Source organism: Leptidea sinapis, chromosome 14, assembly GCF_905404315.1.
Source record: "Leptidea sinapis chromosome 14, ilLepSina1.1, whole genome shotgun sequence".
In the NCBI taxonomy this organism is placed as follows: Eukaryota; Metazoa; Arthropoda; class Insecta; order Lepidoptera; family Pieridae; genus Leptidea; species Leptidea sinapis.
In genome coordinates this window covers 322,504-348,745 of record NC_066278.1, presented here as the reverse complement: position 1 = coordinate 348,745, position 26,242 = coordinate 322,504, and the positions used below count along the sequence as shown (strand labels likewise).

Here is a 26,242-nt window from a genome sequence, read left to right as displayed (position 1 = left end):
TGTCTTTTATTGTTAAAATCTATATCTAACTTTATTATACATCAAATTGATTGTTGTCTATCCAATGCTAAGTTTATAAATCACTTGGATTGCTTCTCTCCCATAGAAATACATTATACTAGCGTATGGACGAACAAAGCGTGCGAGAGAGATAGATAAATATGCGAATCTATTGTTACTGTAACCGATTTAAGTTGATAAGTCGTAAATAGTCAGCTACTCTTGACAAAACATCCTTAGTATTTTAAACATTATCCGTGTTATTACAAAAAAATAATTTAAACATGACTTAGACACGTGTTTTGTTAAACAGTGTCCTAACTATAACAACGTCAGTAACCTAACAGAAAAATGGAGTTTATCTTTATCTATTACAAAACAGTGTTCAGCTTGTGTTTAACTAAAGCGTGGTTAAGAACAGCATAATCTGATGAACAGGACCAATTAAAGGGACGGAACTCAATTTTTTTCACCTGCCAGCCATCATATACTATATCTTCTATGTGAATATGATCTATCCGTTAGACACACCTTAGACAAGCTTCGACTCGTGTTTAAATATAAGTAATGCCCAAAGATTGATGAACGCTGAACAACAGAAAAACACAGATTTGTAATAGAACTTTATAAAACAATTCGTCGGTATGTTTTTTTTCCTTTTACCTCAAAACTTTCGACTGGGTGAACCGATTTCGATATTTCCTTTTTTATTTGAAAGCTGGTGCTTCCCGTGTGGTCCCATTGTAATTTGGTCCAGATCTGGCAATGGAATCCATGAGAAAACCATAAAAGTTATAGGTAAATTTGCTATAGGTACATACGTATAGCAAAGTGGATGATAAATTTACGAATAACTCAATATCACGCCAACCGATTTCTATGATTCTTTAATTGGAAAGGATATACTTCAAAGATAGTTTGGTAAGGTTCTGATTACGAAATCCATGACAAAGTAACGGAGCACTATCTGTAATGAAATTGCAAAGCACTTACGTTCATTGGTGCATTGAAAAATTTAGTGTATCTACACATATTTACACAAATTTTTACTGAGTGTACTTCAAATTCACTACAAATCATAAAATAAAAAAATAACTAAAAAACAACCACCTTCAAAAACACTATTCCAAAACAATACTCGTAGATATAATATGCACTAAAAACTATAAAAATAATTTCGTATTTTTATAAAATCTAATTCTAGTTACGATTATTGTAATTTTTGGAATCGGTGTCATCCAAGATAGTTTTGTTACTACATACATAGTTATACTCGTAGGTGAGATGTGCTTGGGTCGTGAGGAGGCGAGAGGCCAGAGCGAGTCGCGGCGGAAGGATACCGATTCTAAAAATAACAATAATCGTAACTAGGATTAGATTGTATAAAAGTACGCAATTATTTTTATACTTTTTAGTGCACATTATAATCTATTGTTTTGGAATAGTGTTTTTGAAGTCGGTTGTTTTTTATTTATTAAAAATTTTTAACACAAGTGTTCAACACATGTTTAACTTCTTTGTTACACAGTAAAGTAACGCACACATTGACAAATCAAAATTGGTCACGCATCATTAGGCTGTCAAGTCGTCTCTACGCTAGTATATCTTGAGCCTGTGGTCGCTCTAATAGCACAATAGTGGCAAACTAAAAAGATTGAGTTTGGCGTTTTATATCCCTAGGGTACCCGAGTATATTCGGCAAATTCAATACCAGCTCCCCTATATTGCGTTTTGAATTCTGCAGTGATTCCGATTATTAAATCAACGTTCATATCTGCAAATGGATATTGTTCGGTTTCATGATCTTTATGGATTAGATCGGCAGACCGAAAACACTTCTGTTTCATATTGTATGTTTATTGAAGCCACGGCCTAAAAGCATTGTCTACACTAGTAAAAGTGAATCTATTTATTTTTGTATTAATGTTTATTATACGCTCTGAAACTTTCGGATATAGTTAAACCTAGTAGGAGAGATGGGTTAGGCTTCATTTATTTGACGACCCACATAGCTTTCGAACCCCGGTAAGTGCAAACATTTATTTGATGAATATGGATGTTTGTTTCCGAGTCATTGATGTTTATATGTATTTAAATATGGCAAAGATATTTATTCAAACAAAACAAATCTTATAACAATACTATGGCTACATAAAATCAAAACTATCATTACCAGGAAGCGTACCAAGAATACTGGCAGCGTTTCCGCGCTGGATAGCTAGGCTGATCCGTTGAGTAAGTATATTATATCAAATATATCATTGTCTTGTACCCATAGTAGTATAAGCTATGTCTAGTTTGGGGCAAGATAATTTATGTAAAAGTGTGTCAATATTAAAAAAAATATCATAACTATTATTTTGAGTATCGAAGACCGACATTTACGGAGATGTAGTAACAAATTGAAATTTTAATGTTGAGATGGTTTCTACATGCACAAAAGATGGACAAAAGTTAAGATGAACGAAACCCTTAACTTCACATAAGAGGAAATATGAATAGAAGAGTTGAGTAAGTCAAACTTGACGTACCTACAAAATTTGAAAACAAAATTTTATCAACGACACGTCACTCGAACGGTTGGCTCAGTTTGAAAGAGAGAGAATGGTGTCGTTTTCATTTTGTAAATTCTGAATACGTTTTTAATAAATGTTATACCAACAATTATTGTTAAAAGTGAGACTAGTTAATTAATGTTAAGTGTAAAATCAAGTATCTTTATAAAAAATAAATCTAAAGAGACGCAAATTCAGAATATGATTTACTAAATTTTATCTCTTTTGAACTACAAACGACTGGCTACAGTCTCCAAAATCAAGTATCTATCTTTATAAAAAAAACTCAAGAGACGCTAATCCAGAATATGATTTAGGTACTAAATTTTATATCTTTTGAGCTACAATTAGCGACAGTCGCCAAAGGCTTACTAAGTTTAAGGATTAAAATAAATTTAGGAAAAATAAAAAGATGTTTATAATAGCTAGCTAAAAGACAATGATTACTATGTCCAGAAGAACCACTATACTTATTTCTGATCCGAAAACATATTATCTAGAAACGTGTTTGAAGATATTAAAGTATATTTATATTTATATAATATATCTGTTTAGGATTTCTAATTACATTAATTCAGTTCTGTATAATCTATTTAAATTATGCAAATGTTATAGCCAATAAATAAACTTATAAAAAATATCACCAAGCTAATATATCCATTAAGGCGCGGTCATACCTCAATATGCAAAAAATTGGTTTCTTAGAGAGTTGATTACAACATAACGCAATAAAAATATTCCGACGCAAAAAATACATTACAAAAAGAAGGACTTAAAGAAAAATTTAACCCAATAGATTTTTTGTATAGAATTTGATATATCCAATTAAAAATTTGGGAATTGCTTCCCAAAAATAAACTTGATACGATACGTACTTGTAATTGATACGGCCTGCCCATTACAATGCAGTGCCGCTCAGGATTCTTGCAAACCCAAAAATTCGGAGTGACGCTACAATTCACCTTGAGCCATAAGATGTTAAGTCTCATTTGTCCAGTAATATCATTAGCTACGGCGCCCTACAGACCTAAACACAATAAAGCTTACACATTACTGCTTCACGATAGAAAAAGGCGCCGTTGTGGTACCCATAATCTAGCGGGCATCCTGTGCAAAGGGGCTTCCTTTACAACCTTCTTCCTTACTTCTTTTTTCTTTTACAAGCTTTTATTTTACTTGTAATGTTTCTATGTTCAAATATATACCTTTATAAACGCTTGTAGAACAGAAAAAGGGGTTTTAAAAGCAAAATATATTGCCGTCGAACTATTAGGGTTTTATTTATTTTTATTTAGATAACGACCTGAAGAGTTTCCATATATTGCTTTTATTCTTAAAATAAAAATATTGTTTTAATTACATTTCACAGTCAGTTAGTTACGAGTATCAATTCAATTCGAAAATCTTTATTAGTCATTTAGTGCAAGTCAGGATTAAGTACAAAAATTACAATAGCATTCAAATGAGTATTACAATATTCATCACCATCATCATCATCAGCCGGAAGAGGTCCACTGCTGGACAAAAGCCTCCCCCAAAGATTTCCACTATTCATTTAACAATATCATCATTTTCCTGCCGCCGAATTCCACCTTCGCACGACACGCCACAAGTTAGGATATCATCCCCACCATCTGGATGTGTGGCGGTCCTCCACAGTGCGGTTTTCAAGGAGCTTTCTTCCACGTACTTCAAAGCTGTGGAATGAGCTTCCTTGTGCGGTGTTTCCGGGACGATACGACATGGGTACCTTCAAAAAAAGCGCGTACACCTTCCTTAAAGGCCGGCAACGCTCCTGTGATTCCTCTGGTGTTGCAAGAGATTGTGGGCGGCGGTGATCACTTAACAACAGGTGACTCTTTTGTCCTCTTATTCCATAAAAAAAAATCAATTAACAATAAATTTAGAAATATTAATCCAAACTATCTTGATCATTCAAATAATCTTTTACATTATAATAAGCCTTTCATATTAATTTTTACGATACATTTAAATTTTTTAATTGACTATATTTTAATACGATTTGGGAGTTTATTATAAAATATAACACAATCTTTGAACAACATCAAATTATTGATATAAATAAGTTTAATTATTATAAATATGATGCATTTCATAAATGTGCCAGTTATTTTTATTATCTCCATATAAATACCACCATTCAAGACGTAAGACTAATCTGTAGTATGATAATTCTTGAATAATAATATCGTTCGAAGTCGATCCTACGGTCGGATCAGAGTCTTTACACCAATCCTCCCAATCTTGAGGGTGTCACATATTTTAGGTGACATCAAGTTATTTCACGGTATGCCAGAATATTAATTAAATATTTTCAGACAATCTGGAATCCTTCTATATATATTGAGGCCTTCTTGTGTTTTGATTCTAGAGACAATGAACCCTCTCATTACAAAAAATAACGTTTCTTTTAACTTCATGTACCTACTGTAGAGATTCACCAATTGAATCCAAAACGTTTAGTAACGATGATTCGAGCCCCGTCGTAATTTATAAATTAAACATTCTTCCTGGAATGCTATTAATATCAATCCTCAAATGATTCGCTTTATTTTGTTTGTTTTGTAATAAATTATCTTTGTTTATATGTTAATTATTTAAAGCTAAAATATTTTGTTGCTTATAAGTATATTATGTACAACTAGCTGACCCGATAGACGTTGTCGTGTACATAATAAAAAAAAATGCTGTTTTTTAACAATTTCATAACATCAAAAATTATTTCGTAAAATATGCTCCCTGTATATGTGGATAAATAAAATTAAATATAATGGAATTGTTTCACAGCAGAACTGTCAAACCCTGCATTATTGATGCATGTTCTCTCACAGAAAATATGTCCACACATAACAAATATTGGAAATAAAAATAATTATACCTCTCAAGTTGGACTAAACTGCACTCCATTAAGTAATCCCCATTAAAATCCGTTCATTAGTTGAGGAGTTCACTGGAAACAAACATCAGAACACTGGATTTATATATATTAAGATATCAGCTAGAACAATTGTAGTTTTTGTCGCAGTGTTTCCTATGAATAATTTATGAACGCAGTCACAGTTTCGCTGTTGAAAAATAGCACACTGACAAATGAATGTAATGGAACTCTGTAGAGTTGAATATTTTCAGTTTAATTGGATTAATTGGATTGGATTGTAATTCTGATACACTTGATTTGTTAAAATGTTAATATGTAGCGTAGTCCATGGACTTACTATATTCTACGTCAGTATATTGTAACAGCCATACAAATAAACTTGATTTAAATTTGTACCTGAAAATAAACCAAAAATATGCAAAATGTTGATTATATCGCTGACAACACTATCAATACAATGATAATTCTGGCCTATGAACTTGCATCCAGTGCTTGTAAATAAATTAAAAAAAAATGGTAATTCTGAAGTTTTCTGAATGTCTGCATAAACGCGGAAAATTTGATATGTCCGAGAAAACCCATCAAAAGCAAATTGTATATTTGTAAACATTTTTCATATTCTTGGTTTATTCTCAGGTATTATTTCTAAGGCCGTTAGAGATCGGCGTAGTATTAAATATCAATGAATCAACATAACTATAATATAACGGAATCTTTTTCAATGCGTATCTAAATTTATACAGAGGGTACATGATCTGATATTAGATCGATTTCTGATACAAAAAATAATTAGTTACTAAGTACTACTACCTACTGTAACTATAACACTGAACTAACTATTATAGGAAAAAAAATTTGTATTTGCAGTTTTACAGTATTTTATAATTTTGTTACAGGTATGCTTGAGGGAGGCTTCAGTAAATCACACTGAGCTCTGTAATTGGTACTTTAAGCGTAGTACTTTACGGTATGTTTTTCCCATAATGTTGCCCTATATCCTATTATTACTGTTATTAAAATTGTATCGCGTATTGCTAATTTTCGGATGTGTACGTGAACTCTAAAAAAACTTCTAATCAGTGCAAATAAACTAAACGAAATGAATAACGAAACTGAATGGGTAGGAAGTAAATAGTGAGTTGTTAATTTTTCAACTTTGTAGTCGGTTTTTTTTAATGAAAATAAGGGATGAGGCGAGCAGGACGTTCAGCTGATGGTAATTTATACGCCCTACCCATAACAATGCAATGCCGCTCAGGATTCATGAAAAACGCAAAAATTCTGAGTGGCACTACAATTGCGCTCGTCACATGGAGACATAAGATGTTAAGTCTCATTTGCCCAGTAATTTCACTAGCTACGGCGCCTTTCAGTCCAAAACACAGTAATTTTTACACATGACTGCTTCACGGCAGAAATAGGCGCCGTTGTGGTTCGCATGATCTAGCCCACTGGTAAACTACTACTACTGGTTTTGTAAGCCTTATATTGCTAAGCCGTTTTGAGCATAGCTCCATTCCCTCTGTAGTAACATTAGGAAAGAGATATATGTTATAGTAACCAAAATAATTGTATTATTGTTATTTGAAAATATTTTTGATCTAGGATTAAAAACAGTCAAGAACGTTTGAATGGAAAATGCCTTCTAATTTTTTCTCTTAATATTTAAATACTTGTAGGATTTTAAATTGTACTTTTCATTTATTTATTGTACACCACCGTAATCGTTTTGAACACCTAAACTACTAAACCGCTTTTAATCATTTGTTTCTCTCTTAGTGCAGTTTATCCAAATTAGGAGATAAATTGGTTTTTATTTCGATTCGTGATCGTTACTTATTTTATTTGTGTATGAATAAGTTATTCTATGAGATAATTTTTTGACGCATAGTTTGACAGTTCTAACAAGTTCTACAAGGGTAAGGAAAAACATGCGTTGACTAGGAAAAATGAAATAATTCTTAGATAATTTATAGGCTAGAAATATTAGTCTAGTGTGCGTGACAAGCTACGTCTTACACTCGCGATTTGTATGACACTTTGTGATAGTGTGCGTGAATTGCTCTAAATAGTGGTTAGTTCTAATTATTATTTTTTTCGACGTTTTCACAGCTGTCATAGTCTATCTAGACGTAAATATAAACTAAGAAATAATTATTATTATGACTGAAATTCTACAAATTTCGTCATTAACAAGAAATATTTTAAATATTGATATGAATGTTTAATTGATGCGAAGTGCACCGATCACCAGATAGTTTAGTTTATAATTTACAGGCAAATTGAACTGAATTCGTTTGCTTTTAATACATGTGTGTAGGTACACGTACTAAATAAACGGCGAATATATATTGAACATCAGGTGCGTCTAAATTATAGGGGGAGGCGTAAATATTTAAATCGGCAGAGTTATACGATGTCTGGGTGTCTATCGTCCAATGCACGCCGTCCATTTCCATAAAAGCCTCTTCAATCTCCAAAAACGCTCCGGGAATTTCAATTCGTGCTTAGTAATTTTTTTGGGGTTATAAACTGCCAACGGTATTTATTGCGTTCTATTGATAAAATTCCTTTTAATTAGTTTTAGTGTGGCTTTTGTATTAAAAAAAAAAATATAAATAATTAACATAATATAATCTTAATATATATCAATTACGTGACACGTTGTTTGTCCGCGATGGACTCCTAAACTAATGAATTGATTTAAATGGGGATTAATTCATGAAGTGCAGTTAGGGCCAACTTGAGAGATAGGATACTTTTTATTTCGATTTGGGACCCATAATTATTTTTATTTCCAATATTTGTTTTGTATGGACATATTTTCTGTGAGAGAATTTATTGACGCATGGTTTGACAGTTCTGCTGTGAAACAATTTAATTATAACAACAGGGAGCATTTTTTACGAAATAATAATAATGAAGCAATAATAGAAGAAAAAATAACCTAAAAACAAATGCTAATCGCACATTAACAGGCGCTTAATCGGACTTGTGAATGTCAAGTATATTAATATAAATAAACCATATGCAACGCGATAATCTCCATTAAAATCCGTTCATAGTTTAGGAGTCCATCGCGGACAAACAACGTGTCACGTTATTTATATATATTAAGATATATTATAGTGTGAACTAGCATATATAATTAATACAACTTTGGCGCAAATTAAACTGGACAGATTTCAAAAACGGGGTTCTGGATTATATACTTTATTTATTTATTAAATAGAAAGCCAAAGTTGTATATAACATTTATTCTTAATCTCTTAAGTATATCATATATATAAAATTCTCATGTCGCGGTGTTTGTAGTTAAACTCCTTCGAAACGGCTTGACCGATTCTCATGAAATTTTGAGTGCATCAATATGCAACCCAATGGTAGGTCTGAGAATCGGACAACATCTATTTTTCATCCCCCTAAATGTTAAGGGTGGTCCACGCCAAATTTTTATTTGCTATTTTATTGACATTTTTTTAAAATTTGTTTGATTATCAGTCAGCATTAAAAAATACATACAACTTCAAATTTTCACCTATCTACGATCAACAGTTACTTTTGTATCGCGATTTTAATATCGGCAATACAACGTTTGCTGGGTCAGCTAGTATTATATAAATTGTATACCTCACTTACAGACTAACTCAACATGCATAATGAACTGAAAAACAAACATAAGTACATTAATTGCGTGTACTTTTTTTATGAAAAAAAAAGACGAGACGAGCAGGACGTTCAGCTGATGGTAATTGATACGCCCCGCCCATGACGATGTAGTACCGCTCAGGATTCTAGAAAAACCCCAAAAACTTCTGACCGGCACTACAATTGCGCTCGTCACTTGAGAGAGAGAGTCTCATAAGTAGGTCTGAGAATCGGTTGCATCTATTTTTAATACCAAAAATTTAAATATACATTTTTTTTAATTACTTTATATGGCAATACAACGATTGCTAGGTCAGCTAGTTAGTTTATAATTATGACACGTAGTTGAGAGTTCACGTGAATCAGTCGGCTTGAAAGTTGCAAGAATTTGAGTTATACACGTGTTCAAAGTATATTTTTTTGAATTTATGACTTTATAATCGAAGACTTAAGTTTTAATTTACAATAGAATCATAGTAGCAAACGAAAAATCACAGTTGAAATAACATTAACTACTAATAACTATACTCAAATAAAATTTGAGCAACAAAATTTTATGAACGATGCGGGATTCGAACCCACGACCTCCGGCGTTCCGTGCCGGTGCTCTAACCAACTGAGCTAACCGTTCGAGTACCGCCTCGTCATAAAATTATGTTTGCTTTGTTCAACTCTCAGGTTGTGGCTTCATCTTCAGGATCTACTTTACAGTTGAAAACCTGCTCAACCGCAATATTTGCATATTAGGAAATTGACTTGAGATGTCGCTCTTGTAAATCGAAACAATATGTTATGTTTTTAAAGCGATAACCCTCACTTCTAGGATTAATACACAAATAAAATTCGTAAAACAACATTTTATGAACGATGCGGGATGTATATTAATCCGATAAGTGAGGGTTATCACTTTAAAAACATAACATATTGTTAATAAATATATTGTTTTAAAATTCAAACCACAAAACAACTAAAATAAATTATTCTGCCAAACGACAAAAATCTAAAAGTAGTAATCATTCTCATCACAAGTACACGGGTTAAGGGTCAATGACCCCGTCCCAGACTAAGTTTGGTTGTAGACTCAAGACATTAATCGGATGTCACTTGTTGGATACTTGTGTAGAAAGGGCTTGGCCCTTGGGTAATTTTAAGGGTCAGCGTAACTTTGAGCGATAGATATTCTTTTACACGACAAATATGTCGAACTAGTGACCTTATTTACCAGAACACTGACGAATTACTTTGTTTATTTACACTTTCTATTCCCTTCCCTTTGATCCCTAGCAAAATATTAGAAAAACCATGTTATTTCAAGTATAACTTTCATTGCATTTTTTACTCATAGCTTGAAAGTAAATTGAGAGAGGTAATTTATGTTGTCGGGTCATTTGTGTTCAAGAGACTATGTCGCTTGGTATAAAACTTTCGACAATTTTCGACTTCTATGTAATCTTATGACAGCAATTTCTAAATGTGGGACAAATTAATTTCCACCGTGTAACGTAAAACTGATTACTTATTTAAATGCTGTAAATTGCAGTGAGCAAATTCTGAAATCAGATTGAATAGTTCACAACTTTGTAGACCATTAATAGTGGATGGGAAATTCCGGTCCAGTTTGTAAATTTCCACAAACTTCTCTTAATAACACAGCACAAGCTTGTTTTAAAAGCGTAGGTAATAAAAGTCCCTTCACACTATATAGTCGCCAGCTTAAGGCGACACTAAATGCCAGCGACCTTGAACGATATGAGTTCACTGCTGCCGGCCGAATCTATGTAACAAAGCGAATATTTTCAAAATTCTTGCGTAGAAAACAGTTTATATGCTTACAATCCTCGTTATTCACTACTAATCAGAATAAATGAACCTAAAAAAAAAGTACAAGCTATAAGAATAACTTTTCTGAGAGAAGTACCAAAAAAATGCGTCACGCCATGCCAACAAACTTGTTTAACTTCAAAGAAATGTGGTAGTTCAAAAAGGCTCGGCAGTGTTAACTATAACCAACATCAAGCATTAGCAATTTATTAACAAATAAGATTTAAGGATATGTGTAACAGGATTAAGTAGTGTTCATGGCTCCAAATGCTATACTTTCACCACAAAACTTGTCTTAAAACACCATGTTTGCGTGTTTTCTGCTTACTCTTCGCCTTAAGACCGGTATGGCTACAGTCAGTGTCTCGCGCTCCAATAATTGATGGTCAATAAATTGAATTAGACGCACTTATCCATAGTAACTACTCGTTATATTGCTACTTAACGCTCAATTGCTTTGTTGTTCCGCTTGTCTTTTAATTTAAATACTTACTTATATTCATGCAAATCTCTGACGGACTTAGAAATGACGTGACGTAAAGTATTAAGCTGCGGACATACTGGCTTTGCTTCTTTGAACGTTCGCAGTCTCTTAATGCACGATTGATAGGGTTTTTTATTTTGTTGAATCTATGAGTATTATAGAAAATTAAAATTTATCAAAAAAAATTCATTTTCTGACGCCGAATTCCACCTTCGCACGACACGCCACAAGTTAGGATATCATCCCCACCATCTAGATGTGTGGCGGTCCTCCACAGTGCGGTTTTCAAGGAGCTTTCTTCCTCGTACTACAAAGCTGTGGATTGAGCTTCCTTGTGCGGTGTTTCCAGGACGATACGACATGGGTACCTACAAAAAAAGCGCGTACACCTTCTTTAAAGGACGGCAACGCTCTTGTAATTCCTCTGGTGTTGCAACAGAATGTGGGCGGCGGTGATCACTTAACACCAGGTGACCCGTACGCTCGTTTGTGCTCCTATTCCATAATAAAACAACCTGTTATATAATTCTTAGCCTTTGTAGGTAACAGAGATAAAAAAACATTTCCATAAACGACGTAGTCATAATATACCTGCTGCCTACACAAAGTTATTTCTATAACGCCCCATATAAGTAATTGTTCGTGATAACCTGTCAAACTTTTTGTTGTTGACTACGACCTTCAGACTTACCGTCTAATCCTTACTATCTGTTGATATTATATTATAACTTGTTTGATTTGAGATTTAATCTTTGTTTTTTCTGTATATGTCGAGTAGACGTGTTCCAAATTAGAGAATCATGCAAAATAAATTTAATTTTAACACTGACTTAAAACTAAAGGTTTTGACATACTAAGGTTATCTCTTTACCCCTGGTGTTGCAGATGACAATGGGCGCTTGCCTCACCTCCCACCATGCAAGCCTCATGCCCAGTGTACCCCCACTTATATAAATAAAATTATGTTATTAAATATGGCTGCAATGAATCGACACGAGACCCCGCTCTCTCGCAAAGGTCTTCAACGTATTTCTTCAGATTTATGGAATTGTAAACATCATCCATGGAAGATACCTTTGAAAATAATTTATGAATGTCAATAATGGCAATCGTCCATATTTTAATCATTAATTCATCACAGTGTGACCACAGCTTATTATAATTAAAATTATTTCTAATCGAGTAATTACATAGTTTTCGCACTACGTCCGATCCGAATCCGATACGTACCCGTAGAACTTTTTCTATGGTAGTTTAGGCACAAGATCCGGCTTCCGTCATCCGATTTCTTTCCGTTAACCGTTAGAAATATGTAGTATACACCGGATCGGATTCGGATCGGACGTAGTGTGAAAGCGCTCTAAGAATTTAATGCTTTACGAGGTGATCATTTAGATAATTATTCATTTTTACTTACCTACCATCGAGTGCACCCCATGTACTTTTGCAATTGCTGACTGGCATTAAAGTAAAATGGTATAATAAAGTAAAATAAGTAGGCAAGTGAAACAGCACCTCGCAATCAATCCAAGTTACGTGTAAATAAATCTGAAAAAGGCGCTTCACGGATGATCGCCGCAATGATACGCATTGCTGGGTTTTGTGACGTCACCTTTTGTGTGAATTTGCCAAAAAACATTCTTTACTGCGATAAAAGATGGGAGCCCGGGCGAATCGATTGTAATTTACGCTCACTGGTATTAAATAGGCATTTGAAAATAGACCACATGCCCAGGGGTCGGCCGTCACGTCCCAGTATGTTTTCGGTTTTTTAATACGTTTTTTTTTGCACCATTGAATGGCTTCTTTGCACAGAATGATAGCGAGGTGAGTAGGTACCACAGCCGCGCCTTTTCTACCGTGAAGTAGTCATGTGTAAGCATCATTGTCTTTCTGTTTGAAGGGGACCGTAGCTAGTGAAATGACACCATTAATATGAGATTAACATCTTATGTCCAAAGTGACGAGCCCAATTGCTACTTAAATGTTTACTTTTTCTAGTTAATTGTAAGTGTTATACTTCCCGTATGTCAATACCAATACTCTTTTAATATATTGTACTTAAGTCTATGGATCTAAGAATCTCTCGCTCATCTCTGAAAAAATGCGATTTCACGTGCATCATCTTTTCTTTCGTACTATTATCCTCTTTTACGCGGAATGAATCAAGTCAATCTTTTGTATTCTGATACAAAGCAGAGCAAAACAAGGTTATTCACAGTACCTGTGAATGACTGAATTGATGAATTTTTATCAGTAGGAGGCTCCTTTGCACATGATACCGGCTAGATTATGGGTACCACAACGTCGCCTATTTCAAGCAGTAATGTGTAAGCATTATTGTGTTTCAGTCTGAAGGATACCGTAGCTAGTGAAATTACTGGACAAACGAGACTTAACATCTTATGTCTCGAGCGCAATTGTAGTGCCACTCATAATTTTGTGTTTTTCAAGAATCTTGAGCGGCACTGCATTGTAATGCGCAGGGCGTATCAATTACCATCAACTGAACGTCCTGCTCCCTGCGACTCATCCCTTATTTTCATTAAAAGAAACTGTCTATGAACAACAAGAAAATCTTTCATTGATTTTCATCATTCGATACCTGTATTTCACCTCTCTATATGTTCGGAAAATACCCCGGAAAAATACGACTTAACGATTTAATGGGCACTTTGTGAGATGAAAAAAGGAAGGTACATTAATGGCCCTTTATATTTATGGTATGTTGTTGTGTAAATAATAACTGCAATATAAATATGTCATATATTTGTCGCTTCCTCTTGCCGAATCCATTTACCAGCAACATGAGACGAGTGACGACTATTTTAGTATTTTTATGTGAACATCAGCACGAAACATCTACGGTACATTTAAATTCGAATTCGAAACTATTTCACGCAAATCTCAACAGTACCGTTGATAGAAATACGTATCAAATCTCTTTCCTTAATTTACTTAAGTAGATCTATTTCTACTCGATTTACGGTTGGAATTTCAGTTACAATAAAATCTCGGAGATTATTTCACGGGCTTAGAGCGTTGAAGGCAATGGAAATAGTCTTCATATTTCTATTAGTTGTTTTTCAGTTTGCTTTTAAATTTCATACGATTTTTATGCTGTTTAGGTATGTCTTAATACGACATAGGAAACGTATAACTAACCGTCTTTTAGTTCAGTTAAAAATAACTTCTTTCAAAGGTGTTTTGAAGTTTAATTTTTTTTAGTGCCTATTTTGTCGTCATCAGAATGAGAAAGCTCATGGTCGCTCAGAAAGTAACGGAGAGGGCTATGCTCAGATTTTTCTTTCGAGATAGAATCAGAAATGAGGAGATCCGTAGGAGAAATAAAGTCACCGACATAACCCAAATTATTGCGACACTGAAGTGGCAGTGGGCAGGGCATATAGTTCGACGGACAGATGGCCGTTGGGGAAGCAAAGTCCTCGAATGACGACCACGTATCGGAAGACGAAGTGTTGGTAGGCCCTCCACAAATTGAATCGATTATTTGATCAGGATTGCTGAAATTGGTTGGATGAGGGCAGCTCAGGACCAATCGTCGTGGAGATCTTAGGGGAAGCCATTGCCCAGCAGTCTTCCGGCAGATATGATGATTATGATAAAGAGGATTTTGCCGACAAGTGAGAATATGTAATCATTATTGTGCTTCGGTTTGAAGGGCACTGCAGTTAAAATAATGATTGGTCTTATAAGACTTAAAATCACTTCGAATTTTAGGTACAATCAGGTATCCTGAGCAGCACTGCAATGAACAGCATCACTTATCATCAGATTAACCTCATGAAGGCCTCATCACTTCTTCTCTTAAACGGCCTTCATTCAATACTGAATCATCAAAAGGTCCTCATGTTGTTGATGATGATAATTACTCGTCCATTAAAGTACAGAAGATGTAATTGAACAGAATAAACTTAGAAAGTGTTTTATAAAAGTGCTGGAGTGTAGTGTGAATGTACTAAAGTAGTATTTTTACCTTGAAGTGTAAATTACCTGTAACTATGTGATCGCTAATTGGTCGAATGCACTTCCAGTTGGCAAGTAATGAAATACTTAGAAAGTTTGAACGATCTTTGAGAGTTAATGTGTGTGAAAATGTTAAGCTCAATCAATGGTTTAATAGATTCGTAGCGCAACTGTATAATGTTTTTTGGTTTTCTTAAAATTTTGTAACTTTTTTAAGAAAATTTATTGAATGGCGTTATTTCGAGATAATCCATAATTATCCAAATGTTGTGAGACTTCTTGAGTGAAAACTTCGCTAAGACTGGACGCCAGTCTCGTGCCAGAATTTGGCGAGTCAAAATCTCCTGAGGATGCCTCGTGTAGAGGTAAAACACGATTCGAATTGATTGAAGATGAATCTATGGTGAATTTCATGAAGTTATGGTCAAAATTTCTGTTTAAACCAACTGGAACCCTATTGCAGTCCGTTTGTTCTAATCTTTCTCTCAGTAAGCTGTGTCTGTATTTATAAAACCGCTGTAGTTACCGAGCTGAAATTTTGATATTATGTGAATAACTGTACAAATAGAAATCAAGGTGGCGTCATCATCATCATCAGCAGTAAGAAGTCCACTGCTGGATAAAGTCCTCCCCCAAAGATTTCCACGACGATCGGTCCTGCGCTGTAAGATGGTGTATTTTAAAAAATCTAGTTATAAACATACATCTAGTACAATGGTACGGGAACATTCCTGTTCGAATAAACATGATCCCGTTAAAACGAAAGGTCACGAAATGTCGTGTTAGCTAAAATATTAATAAAAATGTTATTTTGACGCAAAATCTAGTGTAAAAACATAGTTACTCGCTTTTAAATCTATACTAATATTATAAAGCTGCAGTGTTTGTTTATTTTTTTGAACGCGCTAATCTCTGGTACTACTGGTCCGATTTGAATGATTCTTTCAGTGTTGGGTAGTCCATTTATCGAGGAAGGCTATAGGCTATGTTTTTTTTTTTCAAAATTAGGGATCCGTAATAAAATTGCTATTTTGTAACACAAGGTGTAAAATCGAAAACCTATTTTTGCGTGCGCTGCAAAAACTATTGACAATAGAACAAAATGATGTACAGGCTATAATATAGGCAATATTTTATTACTTATAAAACTATCGCGTGAATTATACTTTATATGGCAAAACAACGTTTGCCGGGTCAGCTATTCCTTTATAAAAAGTTTTATATAAATGTGTAACATTAGTGTTAATCAAAGGAAATATTATCGCTGTTCGAGTCCAACTCACACTTGACCAATGACTGACCGACTGATTACCAGTGGGAGGCTCCTTTGCACAGGATGCCGGCTAGATTATGGGTACCTCTAGGGCGCCTATTTCTGCCGTGAAGCAGTAATGTGTAAACATTACTGTTTCGGTCTGAAGGGTGCCGTAGCTAGTGAAATTACTGGGAAAATGAGACTGAGATGATGAGACATCTTATGTCTCAAGGTGACGAGCACAATTGTACTGCCGCTCCGAATTTTTGAGGATTTTCCTGCTCGTCTCGTCCCTCATTTTCATAAAAAAATATGATTTTGAATATTTCAATTCTTAAGGTTTCCAAATAACTCATAATGTCACAGTTTTTCATAATAAAGTTTATATTACTCGTTATAAACGGCAAAAAACACAAAGTGAAAAACCGGTTTCATTATTATGGTAATTTTGATTGTGTCCAATATCCGTAGGGACGGCTATGAAGTTTGGTAAAGCGTCCCTCACAGCTACATCAGACAGCTAACATATTGAGAGAGAAGTTCTACTGAAGGCTTCATTCAATATTTATCAACTCTTTGTTAGATGGAACACAACAAGGTTTTATTTACAACCTGATATTATGCTTGCAACTAACCTTTTGTCTGTTTATTATGAAATTAAATTAAATTAAATAAGCCATTTATCTCTTGCTTTTACAAAGTTTTTTAAATATAGTAAGTAAATTAATAGATATATACTATATACTAATAAGTATATACAACAACAACGTAGGAAGGATCAAACTCGAGTCCATCGGCCCTCGTTTTCCCATAAAAAGAGGAGTAAGACAGGGGGACCCCCTTTCCCCAATACTGTTTATATCAATCCTGGAAAATATCATTGGCAAGCTGGATTTTCACAGACTAGGACTCTATATAAAAGGTGAATATTTAAGTCATCTTAGGTTCACAGACGACCTAATACTTCTGTCAGAGACGGCCAGCCAGATGCAACACATGATAGTGTCTCTACACCATGCCAGTGCCAAGGTTGGACTTGAGATGAACCTATTATGAAATAAAGGTAAATTATTATTGGTAATTACTTTAATATGCGACTTATCAAAAATATTTATACAGAAACAATGACTATTTGTTGTTTGCAATTTCTGATGTACTTATATTATTTTTTGTTTTGGAATTGATATGTAGCTTCATAACGTTTACCAAGTGTTATTGCATTATGTTACGTTATTGTCACTCCCTATGATAACTATTTGTTTCTATTTAAAAAAAATGACAGTTAACTGATATAGATAAAATGCGACTAATTTTCATAGTATTACTAGCTGACCCAGCAAACGTTGTATTGCCGATATTAAAATCGCGATGCAAAAGTAACTGTTGATCGTAGATGGGTGAAAATTTGAAGTTGTATGTATTTTTTAATGCTGACTCATAATCGAACAAATTTAAAAAAAAAAAAAGGCGTGGACCATCCCTTACATTTAGCGGGATGAAAAATAGATGTTGTCCGATTTTCAGACCTGACCCAATATGCACTCAAAAATTTTCAAAAGGAGTTTAACTACAAACACCGCGACATGAGAATTTTATATATTAGATTTCCTATGGTATATTGCTATGGGGCAATGCTGTCGATATCAATACCATCTTTGTTGTGCAGAAGAGGGCTATTTGCGCTATTTATAACCTAGGTCCTAAAGAAAATTTTCACATTGTACATTTTAACTATAGCGTCCCAATATATCCTTTGAATTAGATGGCGTTGCAAGTGTTTTTATATGATGCAACTGGCAATGAGAAAAGCAGTCTGGAAATTTTCAGAAACCAGATCATAATATATTAAAATCCAGTTAGCTGTTTCTCCTACCCATCAGCTTTCTTTCTTCATAGCCTTAGGACCCCTATACGAAAATCCCTTTGACAGTAGGCCCCTAAACCTTTTACAATCCATTTGTAAAGTAATGAGTACATAATTCTACCCCAACAAGAAATGCTTTAATAGAGCAACCCCTTCGATCAAATGACAACAGAATAATTATTTGGCAGATATTTTATGCGGTTGCAAAGGGTGTAAACAACATTGAGTACTGGATTTTTTCTTAGAAGTTCCTAAAATATCCGAAATATTATAAATCTAATATATAAAATTCTCATGTCGCGGTGTTTGTAGTTAAACTCCTTCGAAACGGCTTGATCTCGCTCTCGATCTCGAACGATTCTCATGAAATTTTGAGTGCATATTGGGTAGGTCTGAGAATCGGACAACATCTATTTTTCATCCCCCTAAATGTTAAGGGTGGTCCACGCCAATTTTTTTTTTTAATTTTAATGACATTTTTTTAAATTTGTTTGATTATGAGTCAGCATTAAAAAATACATACAACTTCAAATTTTCACCCATCTACGATCAACAGTTACTTATGTATCGCGATTTTAATATCGGCAATACAACGTTTGCTGGGTCAGCTAGTCTAGTATTAATATTGATACTTTATTTATTGAAAACAGCTTAGACAGACTAGTTTCGGACCATTCGGAGATAAAATAAAAAAATCTAAATTATTGCATAATACAAATTCTGTAAAGTTCGCGAAGTATCGGAATAAATGAATGTTAACTTTACATATTATGTAAAAAAATCAGTTTTTCAACCTTAAAATTTTATTCTCTCCTAATATTACTATTTTAAAGATGGCGACGCCGGATCATTTTTCGTGTGATGTAATATAACGACCGACTAGTAAAGTATAATTATAATGAAATATATAATGTGATAATGAAAACCTGCTGAAGTTTCTGTAATATGTTGAGAAACTTTTATAGTTAAAAAATGGAAGAATTTAAGCATGATCAATATCTTAATGGACTTCTTTCCAAAGCTGTAAATAATCTATACTTTAAATGGTAAGCCGTATGGTGATTCGTTCGGAATAATATTTATACCTTAAGATGCAGCGTGTTTCGGAGATGGTTTAAGTATAATTTAAGGTGATTACTTATCCGGAAGAAATAATATGTTTTTGACTTAGAAATACCGATGTATTCGCAATACAAATAATTGAGTCAATGAAAAATAAAACATATAGACAATTCATACAATAAGCGGGCGCGGGATACCTAATTTATATTACAAAACAACGGCTGCCGGGTCAGCACTTGTATATATCTATATATATAAAAATGAATTGCTGTTTGTTAGTCTCGCTATGACTCGAGAACGGCTGGACCGATTTGGCTAATTTTGGTCTTGAATTATATGTGAAAGTTCAGAGAAGGTTTAAAAAGAAATAAATGTGAAAATGCTCGGTATTACATAAAAACAACGATTTTGATTTTCCTTTGATGTGCCCCCGTCGTTCAAAAATCAAATAAAATGAATAGTTAAAAATGAATAACTAATTAGAATATTTGTTGTTCAGGATGTAAAAAACGAACTTTATTCTAGCTACCTATACTTAGTGGATTAACTACTGCTTTAATGCTTATGATGGCAATACAACGTTTGCTGGGTCAGCTAGTAGTAAATAAAATTATACGAAGTATATTCGAACATCGAATTAATTAGTTTTAATAAAAAAGCGGCCAAGTGCGAGTTGGTCTCGCCCATGAACGGTTCGGTAGCAGCAAGTAACATTGAATGAAAGGTAAATTGCGGTCTACGATTTATGACGTATTAAAAAAAATCAAACCTGTGTACATCATATTTTTTTTTTTAGTTTTATCATTCTCTTTTTTTAAGTTACAGTGGGGGGGATACATCTTACCACTTTGGAAGTGTCTCTCGCGCAAATTATTCAGTTTTGAAAAAAATTCATTAGAAACCTCAATATCATTTTTGTAAGACCTATCCATTGATATCCAACACGTATGGGTTTGATGAAAAAAAATTTTGAGTTTGAGAAAATATTAATGCGGTTCACAGAATACATCTACTTGCCAATTTTCAGCAGTATAGTTCTTATAGCTTCAGAAAAATGTGGCTGTGACATACGGACGAACAGACAGACAGACATGACAAATCTGTAAAGGTTCCGTTATTTGCCATTTGGCTACGGAACCCTAAAAAGCTATGTTAAACTCGTTGCGCTATTTTTACGTAAGTCGACCGATCGAGTAAAAGAAAATCTATGATTTCTCCGTAGTCAGTCAGCCATAATATAAAGGTCCAATAATTTTTTTATATAATCATTTTAGTTGACTGCGGTTTTGAAACGCAAAAGTGAAAGCGGTTGGTTATAAAAACAAAATATAGTCTCAACTAAATGTTTACAAGCAACTTTAATAAGTACCTATAATAGGCGGAACTTGAAATGACCTAATCATTTGAAAAGCTCGATAATTGTGCACATATTCATGGAGAAACATAGAAAATCGTAGAACGGTAAATATTTTTCAAAAATGCCTTATTTTATTGGTTGTTCTCGGGTATATATAAACAAAAAAAATGTTTAATTGGAGTGAAACTTCTTTAGTTGCGACTTGGGGGAAATTTAGAAATTTTTCTGACGGAAGTAACGCTCAGTAAAAAAGTCAATTTAAACAATTTTTTAAGCCGTTTTAATTTTATGGCTTAAAAAAACATTTCAATATGCTCAGTAATATTTTTTGAAAATCTCCAAGTGTATAATTTGCTTATTTATTACTACTTTTGTAATAAATCTTAATATATATAAATTACGTGACACGTTGTTTGTCCGCGATGGACTCTTAAACTAATGAACAGATTTTAATGGGGATTACTTCAGGGAGTGCAGTTTGGTCCAACTTGAGAGATAGGATAGTTTTTATTTCGATTTGGAACCCATAATTAATTTTATTTGCAATATTTGTTTTGTATGGACATATTTTCTATAAGAGAATTTAGTGACGCACGGTTTGACAGTTCCGCCGTGAAACAATTTCATTATAACAACAGGGAGCATTATTTACGAAATATTTTTTGATGTTTTGATTTATTATTGGCAAATTCCTATACAACAGTATTTTTTTATCTGCAGAACGTCAGTCGAGTCAGCTAGTAATATATAAGTTATCAGAATTTTTCTGACATTTGCGACATTCGTCAATTTGTTTTAGGTTTCTTCGTCCATTATTAGGACGCACAGGGTGCGAGCCCATACAGCCATATTCGTTAATATTCAATAACAACGTCATATTAATATGTGCTAATAATATAACCTTCAATTTCTTATTATCAATTATTTTATTTAATAAGTGAATATTTTAAAATGTACGAATGAATTAATATTAGTAAAATATAAAATGTAATTAATAATCAGTCAAATAAAATGGCGGAATCCCAGGAACATTTTACTCTTTCATCAATAAATAAGCATAAAAGAGAAAATTAAGAACCTGATAATGATGAGGTCATTGGTCCTGTAAAAAGTTTAAGTGTTTATTTTCTGATAATATCAAAATGTAACATTATATCATTCTTTGTAAAATATATAAAATCTCACTTGATTAAATTATATTATTTACTAGCTGACCCGGCAGACTTCGTACTGCCTCAATCGATAGATAAACGACCTAAACTTTTGTAAAAAAAAAATAAACAAAAAGTATCCTTTTTTTATTAAAACAAATAAAAAAAGTACTCGGTATGAATGATATGATATTATTATTTTTTAATTTTATATCTGAACGACGGGGGACACATCAAAGTAGGTACGAGAATTTTCATATTTATTCACCTTTTGAACCTCCTCTGGACTTCAACAAATAATTCAAGACCAAAATTAGCCAAATCGGTCCAGCCTTTCTCGAGTTTTAGCGAGACTAACGAACAGCAATTCATTTTCATATATATAGATTATAAATGCATTCTTTTATTTTAGGTCTACCTAAAATGCCAACTTTGCTCAAAAGATGAAGTTATAAAAAAACAGAAAATCTAACGGAGCTCCTCAGTAATACACGAGTGCTTATTTGGTAACAAAGCTTTATTTAATGTAATATATTAATGTATCTGTTAATTATTCCTGAAGTTAATCATTATTAAGTTTTACTGCAATCGCGCGTAAAGATTACACGCACACACTTTTTTTTTCTGTTCAATGTTTGTGCCTGCTAATTTCAGAGGCCAGAACCAATTTGAATGCAGTTTTAACATTGTGTGTTTTTAATATTTCGATTTCATTTGGACAAGTTGCGGGCACCACATCTAGATTATAATAATTTGAATTTTAACGAGATACGTAAGTATGACAAGATAAATTTCTGAAGTGGACAAATGATCAATCAATCAATGATCCTATATGCGATTACGTGACGTATTACGGTATAAGTGACGTTATACGTTATGTCACACATCTGTCATTAGAATAACATAATAAAATTGAGAGCGATAATCGATGTTTACATATTCGGTCGTTCACACAGATGTCAGTAACTGGGTCGCGCGGTTTATTTTTATACGTTTTTCTCGTAAATGGGACATATTTTTATCGCGGTGTGGGATGTGTGCGTTAAAACTTGACGCTAATTTTGGCCCTATTTATGAACTGTCTTAATTCTGTCAAAATGATAAGTTGAAGACACACTGAGAGCAAATATTAATTAAATTAATAACTTAATTTGAAAGTAAGTTTATTATCCCTACTAATATTATAAATGTGAATGTATGTTTGTTTGTTACGCTTTCACGCCTAAACACTTTTGTTGAATTTTTTTTAATTTAATTTAGTACAGAGATAGATTAGAACTTGCAAAAGGACATCGGTTACCTTTTATCGGGAAGAAGAGTTTTGGAGGGGTTGAAATTGGGGATGGAAGTTTTAATTGAAGTTTGTCGTAATCAAAGATGACACCATTAAAGTTTATATTTAGGCACTTGATAAGTACCTAATATATAAATATTTGTTCTAGCGTTTCTGAATTTTTTTTCCTGCATGCGGATGAAAAAAGGGGACGAAAGTTCGTATGGGGTCCAAACAAAGTTACGCTTTCAAGCCTATATACTACTACTATGGTACTAAAATTTGGGAAATTAAAAAAAAATGCTCCCCAAAGTAACTATGCCAAGTCGACGAAGTCGCGGGTAAAAGCTAGGAAAACAAAATATTTCTAAACCTTGGCCTTAATTAACATAAGGCTGAGTATAGTACCTACATTGTGAGGTGGAGAAGTATCGTATCGGCGCTACTTATTCAATTAGTCGCTTCTAGCATGAATATCTTTTAAAATTATAATTTTGAGTGACGCCTTATTAAGGCGACGCTAAACGCCAGCGACCTTGAGTTTTACTAAGTCTTATAATAGGCGAATGAAAGGGAGGAGCTTTCGTCACTCTTCGCGACCGCATAAAGTACATTGTACATTTTATTTATTCCAATATGATAATAAAACTTTCGATAGCGGGTTCGATGAACCAGTGGCAGGCTCCTCCACAGGATGCTGGCTAGATTATGGGTACAACATCGGCGTCTATTCCTGCCTGCAACATTTATATGTAAGCATAATTGTGTTCCGGTCAGAAGGGAGCCGTAGCTACTGAAACTACTGGGCAAACGAGATGTAACATCTTAACATCTTATTTCTCAAGGTGACGAGCGCAATTGTGGTGCCGCTCAGATTTTTTGGGTTTCATTCGCCCATTATAAGACTTAGTAAATCGATATAACCGAGTAGTTATAACAAGTTCATGTTTGTTCCTCGTGTTAACATTATGATTGTCACAGTTTCTAGCAGATTCCTTAATGTGCTTATGAACAATTTCAGGATAATATGTAAAGATAATAATACAAGTAACCGCTAAAAGTAAGTTGTTTTGTTTACGAGCCCTGTTGTAGAAGATTGCTTAGCGTTGAAGCATTGTTAACTAAACAAAGATAGGGCTCGAACAAAATAAACAAAGTGATTTGTATCCGTTATTATAAAAGTTGCTTTACCAACACAAATAGAAGTTTCGAAACATTTTGTTTTCCTTCGGTCGGGATGTGGAATGTACAAGAATAACTGTCTAATTAATCGTGTAACGTAAAAAATATTTCCTGTTATTAATTAATGTTAGAATTCTTGTGTACAAGATTTTTTAAATAAAATATTAAATTAATTAATAATATCTTATATGCTGGGGATGCTGTATAAAATATACTATATAGATAACCTTTTAAATACCTTCAAGATTTTATATATACTCCCAACTTAAAGGTAGGTTACGCATCTCTTCACCCCTTGTGTTGCGGATGTCCATGGGTGGTTGCATCACCGTTTGCCCCCTTTTATATAAAAAGCATATGATATATTATTGAGGTATATATACATGTATAAATTATAAACGTCAAGCTATTTATTTTTCCTTTAAAAAATTCAATCAATATTAAGTATATAATTATATTTACAGTATCGAAGTATTAAAGTCTCATTTGGAAATGAAATAAAATTTGTTAACAATTTGTTATTTTATTTAAAGCGAGAGTTTGCGGGGTTTTATCATATCAATTTAATTAATAATTTTATTTTAAAAAGTTTACGTCTCAGAATAATCAATATTCATCCATAATTTCAACGACTGTCTTACGAATCAGATCTTACGATCAGGCCACGTGTCCTGACGCGAGTTTAACATTTTATACCCATCTCAAGAAAAATGCTCAACGCAGCTAAAGAATTTTTCACTTTAAAATAATTTCTATGGCTTCAATCTTTTGACTAGCGCAACGAAATGTCTTGATTAGTGCTGCCAAGAGTCACGAATTCATTGAGAGTCAGGTGGGTGACCTCTAAATTGCTTGCCAAACAATTTTTTGCGGTCGCGTCGCTCTAGTAATCTTCAAGGTGATTAGATTATTATTACGATATTATACTGTAATAGTACAGACAGCACCATTCATAATAACAAAGTCATTTTGCTTTTTTTTCCTACCTTACAAGCACTTACCTTTGCGTAATAGTACATAATAACACAAGTGTGCTACTATTATCTGAATTGAGAGAATTATAATTTTTGTTTTAACGAAAAATATTCCACAATATTTCGTTTTATAATTATGTCAATATTTTTATTCACAAGATGATGAAGAAAATAGTGACCAGATATTCTTTCTATATAAGTTTTGACTTTGAAGAATTGCTCACAAAAGTTCGAAAGAATAAAACACCAAAACAGACCTTTTCACAACGTTTTATATCGTTATACTATGAGGCAACGCATTATTTGAAAGAAAACTTAATTAGCTAGACTTAGATCAATATATACTATTATCACACATAAGTACTACACTTTTGGGACTATTTACTTTACCCGGTAATGGGGTAAACCTATAAATTTCAATAAAAAATGTTTGTATATTGATAATCTTAAATGATGATAAAGTTTGTCGGTTTTTATATTAGTCAAAATAATAGTTATAATAACGTTATTATCCGATATATCATGAATGTATGAAAAACGTGTCGATATTTGAATATTTTAACCATAGTTGTTGTCGAAATAACAAAGAATAGAATATTATAATATACATTACCATTCCTCTCACGAAACATCTATCGTATGTGAATTGAAAACTGAATTATAAATGTGCAATATTTATAACATATGGAACGTCGTAAGAATTTTGTATTGCGTTTGAATTCTAAGTGGT

At 33.4% G+C, this 26,242-nt stretch overlaps 1 protein-coding gene across 9 annotated transcripts in view; it reads left to right on the top strand.

Moving 5' to 3' along the window:
• Window positions 1–26,242, top strand: part of LOC126968051 (protein sprint) — a 331,292-nt gene that overhangs the window by 209,321 nt on the left and 95,729 nt on the right. Inside the window, exon 2 of one of the 9 annotated variants that reach the window (XM_050812836.1) lies at window positions 6,351–6,421. The exons of the other annotated variants lie outside the window; for them this stretch is intronic. The gene's annotated coding sequence lies outside the window, so the exon portion shown is untranslated. The remainder of the gene's footprint in view (window positions 1–6,350; window positions 6,422–26,242) is intronic. 9 annotated transcript variants of the gene reach the window in all.